Raw genomic sequence first — 9,965 nt, 5'->3', positions numbered from 1 at the left:
TGATCACTATTTAAGCAACCAATTGTGATTTCATTTTCTGACTCTATTCCTAGACAGTGACCAATTCTATTTATCAATTTATGTGCACTATATATTCTTCTGCCATGTTCTGAATATATAATACCTTTCCACCTTTTAAGCAGGATATGTTGGATGCATAGTTAACGATTTGTATGTTACTAAGTGTACCAAATTTCACTGGAAGGACTTGAAGCATGTCATAAACTTTCCTGTTAATCTGACGGAGATAGCACAACGTATGAATGTTGGATTTTGGATGGGATTAATTATACCTTTGGTGCACACATTGAACAAGACCAATTGTGTGCACAAAACGCTGGTACAAAGTCTTATTTTTATGTTGATGCTCATAAACTATATATATCTTCAACGATATGTTACAATTTGTTTTTATTCTACATTTCAACAGAAATTTCCTGTTGTAGTTGTTACTGAATCGATTTCCTGGCGTGGTTGAATTACACTTGTGCCTGCTAATAACGCCAAAGTGATTGCAAGGTACTGCATTTCCCGCAGAAATGGAACCATTCAAATTAGCAAGTTCTCGTTTGTCATGGCAATGCATCCATATTGGAAAATTGGAGACACTGTTCTACTCATGCTCTACCAAGGCACAGGAGGATTCTTCCTTTTAATTGACGAGATGCCGAGTCACCGTGATCAAGCTGCTTCCAACGAATAGTTGTGGTTGTTGGCTCTCAGCCTCTTAAAATGTGCTAGTTGTTACTATGTTAAGTATGTAGATATGGACCATATGGTTGTTTTCCCTCAGCCTCTTAAAATTTGATAGTTGTTACTATGTTAAGTATGTAGATATGGACCATCTGGTTGTCAAAACCGTGTTACGAAGATCCTCCTTTTGCCGAATAGTGTAACCACTATATATATGTTACTCAAATGTTGTTAGCCAAGTACTTAAATTTTCATGGAAAGTATTATTATCGTACACAGTTCATTGTGTTTAAGCGTGTGCCCGGTAGAGCGGTAGAGTAGAGGGCGTCCATGTTTTGGGCATGGTGATCAGCACCGATGTCCAGAAGGCATTTGCATATTAATTGTCCATATTGCAAATTCACACACGTGTTAACATAAGGAAATGTATGTGTAACTTGTTAATCATCGCACATGAGTACTCGTAGACGCATCATCTACGATACTCCTAGCCACCGCAAGCAACTAGTTTGCAATTTTCAAAGTTTTTGGTACATACAGAATCGCACACGAATTAACTGTAGTAACCATCTGTGTTGTAATTTCTCGTCGCAAACTGTTCATCCGAGTAGGCTGTTTGCCGCGTATCACACATATCTTGTTTACAAGACTCGTTTCTGTCATTTTGGCTCATCGCAAACAGTTCATCTATGTGAACTGTATGCCGCATATCACACACATCTTGTTAAGTTGAACCGTTTCTGTTGTGTTCCCTAATCGAAATAGTTCGTCCAAGTGAACTGTATGCCCAATGTCACACTTGATAAGGCTAACCATTTCTGTTGCACTCCCTAATAGCAAACAGTTCATCTGAGCGAACTGTATGCCATATATCGCACACACCTTGCTATGGCTTCCATTTCTGTTGTTCTGTCTCATCGCAAATAGTCATATGGATCATCCGTGTGCCCTGCATCGCACATGCAACCAAAATCTGAACTGTGGGGACCCCGACTCATAAGTCGTGATCACCGAATGCACGTGTACAATGATCCCAGAGATCAATGCTCACTGAACACACAGAAGCTGAATAACAAGAGTCTTACATCCATACATACTGTCTTACATAAATTATGACCATTATGGTCAAGTCTTGAGTATAACTTCGTAGCGGAAATCTTCGTCGATAACTTGGACCCATGCCATCTGCCTTAACCCTACAGGCATTCTGACTGGGAAGCGTCCTAGCTCGCATGTTCGTCGCCAAAGTATTCTTCATCGTATCCTATTCTTTCAAGCCTGGCCAATAAAATAACCAGTGGCAAGCCAATGAGTACTTTGAATGTACTCGCAAGCAACCCAAGAGTGATAAAAGAATAATTATGCAAGGCTCAACTACTAAATTTGCATTTTTGCGGAAAGCTAGTTTTGCTCATGCAAGTATGATCAACATTTATCAAGGACAAGAATGCGCCTGCAACAAGTATCAGGAGGTTACAGACATTAACGTCGAAAAAGAGTTGTGAACAACTCATGCTCAAGCTCATCATGACTTCCTCACGAATCACATCAACAATATACTCGACCCGTGTTGTTTATCAGAAACATATGGACATAGTCTAAGCAGCACCACCCAACTGTCCTTGACTGTGGCACGGCTATTCGAATAGTTTGACACTCTGCAGAGGTTGCACACTTTACCCACAAGATCCGGGAAACTTTCGTGTCATCCACGACCCGCGGTACCTTAAGTACCCGGGGTAATCACCCGATGACTACGTTTCCCTAGTCGTGACCAACATAGAGTCCACTCGATTGGTAACAGCCCCCGTGCCAAACATTTTCACAATTTAATTTGGTGGAGCCACGCTCCCATACTCATCACATCTCGCATGCACTGGGGTACCATCGGTGTGTCCGGTGCCCTGTGAAAACAGTCATGGCCGCCTATCCAACCACGACCCCGTCCCGAGAGTGACCACGTCACTAGTAATGCGGGCATCCATGCTAGCACGAACTAGGTAATCAATAATGCCCCGTCCCATAAGGGGGTAGTGTGGTTGTACATGTTTGGTTGGGACGATAGACAATCTTAAATCTAATCCGTCTCTGTAAACAACACTTTCATCAAGCCTTGGTACACTACCTCTCCACCAAGTAGTGACCTAATTCATCATCATCTCCCAGGGGCATTAGTGGCACCCACTGGGGCTGTTTGCAAGTATGTCAAACCACACTTGTTTCTTTCCATGCATAACCCTGACCCACTTTGCGTAGCCATTTACTATAGCATATTTCTACAACCCATCAACACAACTCTAAACACGGATATAGTCATGAACAATGCAAGTATCAACAGGGTATGCAAAGGAGGCAAGCCTAGCAAGTTGCCATTCAAGATATACCATGCACTCGATGAAACAATGGAAAAGCTTTTGTGATGTAAAAGGGTTCATCGTGGTCAAAGGGCTGCTTGCCTGGTTCATCAGAGTCTTGAAATCTTCTGGTCCTTCCAAGTACTCCGTCTACTTCGTCAACTAACGTCGGAAACAAACACAATAAGCAACACAACAAGGCAAACATAAAAGTGCTCTAAAAATATGAATTTGACTTTTCTAGGACATCTCTGGTCATATGAAAAATAACCAGAGTGGTTACATTGGGACTAGATCAGTGCATATTTTTGAGTATTTCAATATGATAGAATCATTGGATTTATGGATTTGCAAGAAGTGTACAGAAATATATTTTTGAAAAATGAGAAAAGGCACCCATTTAACAAATCATGATTTTAGAAGCATCTAGGAGTTCGTTTCACTGGATTTGGAGTTCAAATGAATTCCCTATGAATTTGCAAAGTTGACAAATATGAAGAAATGGCTCATTATATTGTGTGGCACAGAAAGTATTAATAAAAATGTTGGTAACCTAAGTTATGAACTCAGAAGCATCTAGAAATTTGAATCATGGCATTTGGATCAAATATTATCTCTCTGTAATTTTCTAAAGTTCATCACAGAAATGGAAAATGGGATTTTATTTAATTTGTGTAAGGAAAGTTGTTCTGGAAAAATGTGCATGTTGCACCAAAAGGTAGATCATGATTTATGGAGTCACGAGAAATTTGAATTACAAGATTGGGAATTTATTAGATTTATTTGTGGATTTTACAAATATTACAGAAAAGAAAAAGTAAAAGATTTTTACCCAAATGGGCTGGATCTGGGGCGGCAGCTGTGCGCACTGAGCGCGGAATAGCAATTGGGCCGGCCCCGGCGGCTGTTCTGTGCGGGCGGAAGAGCTGCCGTTGAAGGCGGCTTCACGGCGGTGGGCCTTTGCGCGGGGGAGGCGGATCTGCCCAAAGCCGTTTCCACTTAAACGGTCGGGCCAGCCCACTTGGTCGATGACGCGCGGGGCCCGGCGGCAGGTCGCCTTCAACCTCCCGCGCGGCGCGACGGGAAACAGAGGAGGCGAGGCCGAGCAGCGCCGGCGCTCTCCCCGGTGGCACCGACCACCTCCGTCGGCGCCCAGCACACCAGCGTTCTCAGGGAGCGAGCCGCACCCGCCGACGTGCGCCACGATCGCAGGGGTGGCCAAAGGCGAGCGCATCATCGGCCGCGGCGTGCAAGGCCGGCGGTGGTGATGGAACTCCACGGCACGGCCACGGGGAGGAGAGGGAGAAGCGCGGGAGGGGCCCGCCGTGATGGTGGAAGTGCTCTGGTGCGGTCTAGAGGGGAGGAGGAGGAGTGGTGGGCGCGAATTTAGGCGGAGGCCGACGGCAAAGCTCCGGCCATGGAGGTGGTTGGAGGTCACTAGAGGAGGAACGGGTTGGCCTGGGGAGCGTACGGGAGAGAGAGAGAGGGAGGGAGGGAGGCGCAGAGAGGGACCCGGGGGTGGCTTCAATAGGAGGGGCGAGGTGCACCATGGACAGGGCGATCGGCCTCCGCTGCAACGGCGCTGGCGACCGTTTGAGGGGGGTGAGCGTGTCTGAGGCGTACGCGGGAGTCGTCTAGGTCGTGGGGGAGAGAGAGGAGAGGAAGGGCAGGGCTCTGGCGCTCGCGCGTGCGAGGCCACGCATTGGCCTAGCCGGGCGGCGTCGGGCACGCGCCGCAGGAGGTGAGAGGGAGAGGGGGAGGAGGGGGCCAGCACGCTGACGCACTGAGGACGTCGAGGCGACCTCGGGGGACATCATACCTCTGCCCAAGGTCTGCCGGAGACCTCGGGAGGGTCGTGCCACAGTGCTCTGGTGCCCCAGAGCGCGACTTTGGCCGACATGGGCATGTCTTTTTGCGGAGTGGGCGCGGCCACTTTTGTCTGGGAGCTTTAGGGGGTAGTAAACAAAGTGGAAATGGCATTGGATGCCCTGGGGAGCTACTAGAGGAGAGGTGGGTTGAGAGAGAGAGGGAAAACTGTTATCCAGGGAAGAAAATGGGTCTCTGCCCCCCTTAATCATCGCTCCTTGGGCAGAAAAGCATGTAGGAGTTAGAGGAGGACCAGATGAGGCTGTGGGAAGAGTTTCTGCTCATGGAGATTAGTGGAAGGGGCTGAAACTTGCATTATGAAATTCTGCCAGAAGGTGTTTGATGGTGGTTTGGGCTAGCTAATTTTCTCAACTTGCTTTGATACTTAACAGGAGTGAGTGACATTACAAATTAGTAGTGACCACAAATTTTGAGGTCAAATGGAGAAAGTGGCCAATGCAACTTTTGTAAACCCTAGAAAAGGGCAGAAATAGTTTTGGCTAGATTTTATCATGCTACCTTGTTCTCCTTGGTGCACCACTTGGTGTAGTGTCACCATTTGGGTATTACAACATGCTCACAAAAATTGGGGTCAAAAGGAGACAGTTGACAATGTAGAGTTGTTCAAATTTGTTTCTGGACAGAAACGGTTTTGAGGCACTTTGATCAAGTTATCCTACTCTAAAACTTGTGCCACTTGGCCTAGGTGATTGATTAGGCCATCTGAGCATGTGTACAAATTTTGAGATCATTTGGACATGTTTGGTAGTACAAAGTTGTTCAAACTTGGAAAAAGGACATAAGTGGTTTTGAGAGGGTTTCATGGGGTTATACTGTTCTCCATGACATGAGACTTGGCAATATCATCAAGTTGTCCATTTTTGACAAGGTAGAATTTTGATGGATTTAATGGAGAACATTTCCTGTGTAAATATTTCAAAAGCTTGAAATATCCAGAAAGGGTTTTTGAGGGATTTGACCAATAATTTGAACATGACCATGTGTTGAAACTCTTATATATGGACAATATATTTCCTATGAGTTTCCCTAAATTTTCCCAAATATTTTTGAAACAGTAAAATAATTTTAAACTATTAAAGACCATTTCTGGCCTAAAGAAAAAGCCTTTAAATAAAATAGGAAAATAACTTTTAAAATTATACTTTTGTGGTTTATGGGAGTCCTATATCTAATAGGTGTCAAATATGATTTTGGAAAAAAATTTCATGCCCTAAATTAAGTACTTGTAGTGCAAGCCTTAAGTTAGGAGTTTTTGGAAAACCTAATTTAGAAAATACTTTTTGGCCAAATTATTTTTGCAAGAAATTATTTTTATGTCCTATACACATGGAATGATCATTGGGCAAGGTTTTGGATCAAGGAGAAGGGGTATAAGAGTTGGAGGATTTTTTTGATTTTTAGAGCACTTGCAACCAACACACAAAAATCAAATCAAGAAAAGTCCAAAACACTCAAAAGTTTTTTTTGTCAAACCACATTTTACCATGATTTATTAGCTTAAGTGTTGTGGCATGAAAATCAGGGTGTGACAGACCTACCCCCCTTACAAGAATCTCGTCCCCGAGATTCCCAAACTAGGCGCGGAAAGGAATACGAAACTTAAATCTGGGGTAGTCTTCATTTCCTCATACTGTTTCTGCTTCCATGTGGTGCTTCATTGATCCTTGAAGTAATTGATGATGTGCCTTCATGTACAACGTCCTGCTTGGTCCAGGTTGCTAATGGTCTCTCGGATAGGTTAGGTCGGGCTGGAGGTCGATGGCTCAGTGATCCATGTCCTTGTAGAGATCGGGCTAGTTAGGAAGTTGAAAACACTTTCGGAGTTGTGTCGCGTGGAAAACATTGTGCAGAGTGGGTAACTCAGGTGGTAACTCCAGCTGGTAGCCATCTACTCTACGTCTTGCAGTGATCTTGGAGGGGGGTCGATAATCTTGGTGTGAGCTTCTCTTGACATGAAAATGCTTGGTTCTCTTGAGAGGAGTGGCTCATAGATACACATGGTCTTCGATGCGGAAGTTTAATTCTTGGCGACGGTGGTTGGTATAGTCCTTCCTCCTCGACATGGCGGTCTTCAGATGTTCCCTGACCAGCTGAATGACTCTTCTTCCGTCTTCAGGTAGACAAGTCTGTCATCAAAGAAAGATGACAACTAACTTGTCCAAGTACTCCATGAAGTCTATGGGGTACGTAAAGTGGGCTGAGGCATTAGTGGTGGTCACGGCTGAGTATTGGCCAAAGTCTTCTTGACCTAGAGCCAAAGCCCATGGTCATGATCCGACCACGTTGTGGCTTGGTAGGGCTTAAGGGTTTCAAGGATTCTGGTGTGTGGGTGAATGTTTATTATCTTATCTTAAGCACAGTTTCTGAGATGCCAATCATTCTACCTAGTCTTCAAACAAATCACCGTCTACCACCAAAATCATCATCTCGTATGTGTCAACTCCCAGCATTACTCATGCTATTCATATCCCCAGGACTCTCGAGAGGAGGTCTAACAAAATCGTACATGTGAACTATCCCCAAACTCATATCTATGCAAAAGTCCATGGGTAGAACGTACAAGCTGCTAAGCTTGAATTAAACACCACAATCCAAGTGTTCAGCCTATTCTTCCAAGGTCCAAGATAGTGCATCTCTATCCTAAGGAAACTCGTCGTATGCCACTCCAAGATCTTGTTTCCTTCCTATGAATCAACTCCAACAACCCATTAACTTCCATCAATCACTACACAATCCATTAATTCTACCAATCCAATGTTCATGGTGTTCCACATGATCTTCTAATGTCCTATAATCCCCAAATACTTGAAAGGTCTATCTTTTCTATAGTAAGTCCACCAATTTCCATTATCATGGTCAAGTAAACTCCAAGGTCAGGCTTTTATAGACCCCTAAATCAACCCTGACAATTAACCCAATCTCCTAGTCTATCGTCCACCGAGAAACATGGTATCATGATCGAGATTATCGGTCTAAATCCAATTCACTCCGAACCACGTAGACTCAATCCACATCTATACTCCACTAGGATCACCTATCTAAATCCAAACCTCATGTTCCACGAAAATTCCTACATGTTCCCCCCAAGTCATCATCGTATGGCCAACTACCTCCTATTAATATCCCCTGGCTAAGTCAAATCCTTATACCTCCAAGTATTTCATCGTGCGATCATAATTGTCCTACAAAATCCAATTTACTCCAGCGGTAATGAAAGTTATGCTCCTCTATCAACATGATCCCATCAAGTTCTTCAATATGAAAGCCTCATGATCCACCAAAGTCTTAGATAATTCCCTCAAGGTCACTGATGTAAACTTATCAAGTCATTCATCCCCTATTCCTATATCCTCAAATTGATCTTCCCTATGGCATGGTCAGTTCTTGTCCTATATTAGGATGACAATGTGCTCGTTCACTATGTTCATCAATTGCATAATGAACCCAGTGATAAGCAAGGTTACGGAGGCTTAACTGGTTCTCTTGCAATTCTGTGGGTTAAGCACATGGTTAAGGATTCGAGCTGGGGTGTCTTGTGAAGTCTCGAAGGGTATAGGGATGGGTTTCCAGTCTTGAGGGGTAAACATAACTCTACGGGGTTGCACTTGGTCGAGGAGGTTGTAGCAAAAGTCCTCAGCGCTAGTTGGTTCCAAAGTACAACCCTTGGTGTATCTTGTCTTGCCGGCCTTCAGTTGAGGAGAGAGATGAGAGGGAAAAGTAGCATACAGGAGGGGGATGCCAAAAGGGGGGGGTTCTATAGTGCCAGTGCAAACAAACAGGTGCAAAAAGGGCCAAACAAAAGAAAACAAGGAAGGTGATATAGTTGCGTACTTGTTGCCTAGGGCAAAAGTATGACTTATATCAGAACACAAACAATAAAAACAAGGAACACACAATCATGGTTCTATTCGAACCATCATACGGACTCGACTGGACATAGGGGGTACACGACTCATCCTACCCTAGGGGTTCTTGGACTCGGTAGTCGTGCCTTGTGCCTCGTGCAGTCTTCTGAGTTTTCCTCAGGTGTTGCTACGTCTCTTGTTCGATGAATCGATCTGGGTTGAGCCTGAAGAATCTTCAACAACTTCTCACCTGATGAGGTGATGGGGTGAAGGTGGCTCCTCGTGGCTGGCATTGACTTGGTCTTCTCTTGTCTTCTTAATCATGACGATCACTTTTGCCTTTTTAAGGTGTCGGCAGTTCCAGGTGGCAATCCTTTATGCAATGACATTAACAAGGCATAATAGAGATCCAATCTGTCGGACACATTATTGACTATATCGTCACCGAGAGCGGGGGATGAAGAGAACCGTTTTCCTGCTCACTATAGTGGGGCGGACCAAATGGCTAGGTTCTCATCCACCAGTGGTTGCCGATGCAACAACGATAAGGACATGGTTGCTCTATTAGCGATGTATATCATGATCTTGCATTTCCTATGCCCTGATCATCATAGGCTAAGGTCGATCATCTTGGGGCAGTGTCAAGGGTGACACCATCTTCTGGGTCTTCATGTCCTCATTCCTCGAGGATGTATCTTCTGTTGGTATCGTCTTGTTGTGGTGTCGCCAATCTTGTGTTTAGAAGATGTGGGTGAATATCTGACAAGGCATCCTCCTTCTAGATTATCCACGAGGATTACAAGGAATCCAGTGGTCAGGGGCATAAGGGTTCTAGCGACCAAAGGTTTTGAAGGGGAAGAGATCAATAAGGAAAGTATATCTTAGTTTTCGAAAAACTGAGAAGGGAAGAGAAGTATAGATAGTTTTGAAAACTAGTAGTAGTTTTGGAAATAGTCCTACCCTAACTAACGACCATGCTAACTAAGGCTTCCTACCGTCAGGATGGCTCTAATACCAGCTCTGTGGGGACCCCGAATCATAAGTCCTGATCACCGAATGCACGTGTATAGTGATCCCAGAGATCAATGCTCACTGAACACACAGAAGCTGAATAACAAGAGTCTTACATCCATACATATCGTCTTACATAAATTCTGACCATTATGGTCAAGTCTTGAGTATAACT

At 44.3% G+C, this 9,965-nt stretch overlaps 1 long non-coding RNA gene across 1 annotated transcript; it reads right to left on the bottom strand.

Moving 5' to 3' along the window:
* Positions 1-1,740: 1,740 nt before the first annotated feature.
* Positions 1,741-4,751, bottom strand: LOC123497629 (uncharacterized). Its single transcript, XR_012205856.1, has 3 exons — positions 3,880-4,751; positions 3,150-3,209; positions 1,741-1,971 (listed from the first exon to the last, which is right to left on the bottom strand). It is a non-coding gene; the product is annotated as an uncharacterized lncRNA (long non-coding RNA).
* Between the last annotated feature and the right edge of the window lie 5,214 nt (positions 4,752-9,965).

The sequence above is a fragment of the Aegilops tauschii genome, chromosome 1, assembly GCF_002575655.3.
Source record: "Aegilops tauschii subsp. strangulata cultivar AL8/78 chromosome 1, Aet v6.0, whole genome shotgun sequence".
NCBI classification, from domain to species: Eukaryota; Viridiplantae; Streptophyta; class Magnoliopsida; order Poales; family Poaceae; genus Aegilops; species Aegilops tauschii.
Note: the sequence above shows the minus strand (reverse complement) of the source record. Positions and strands in the feature narration are given on the sequence as shown.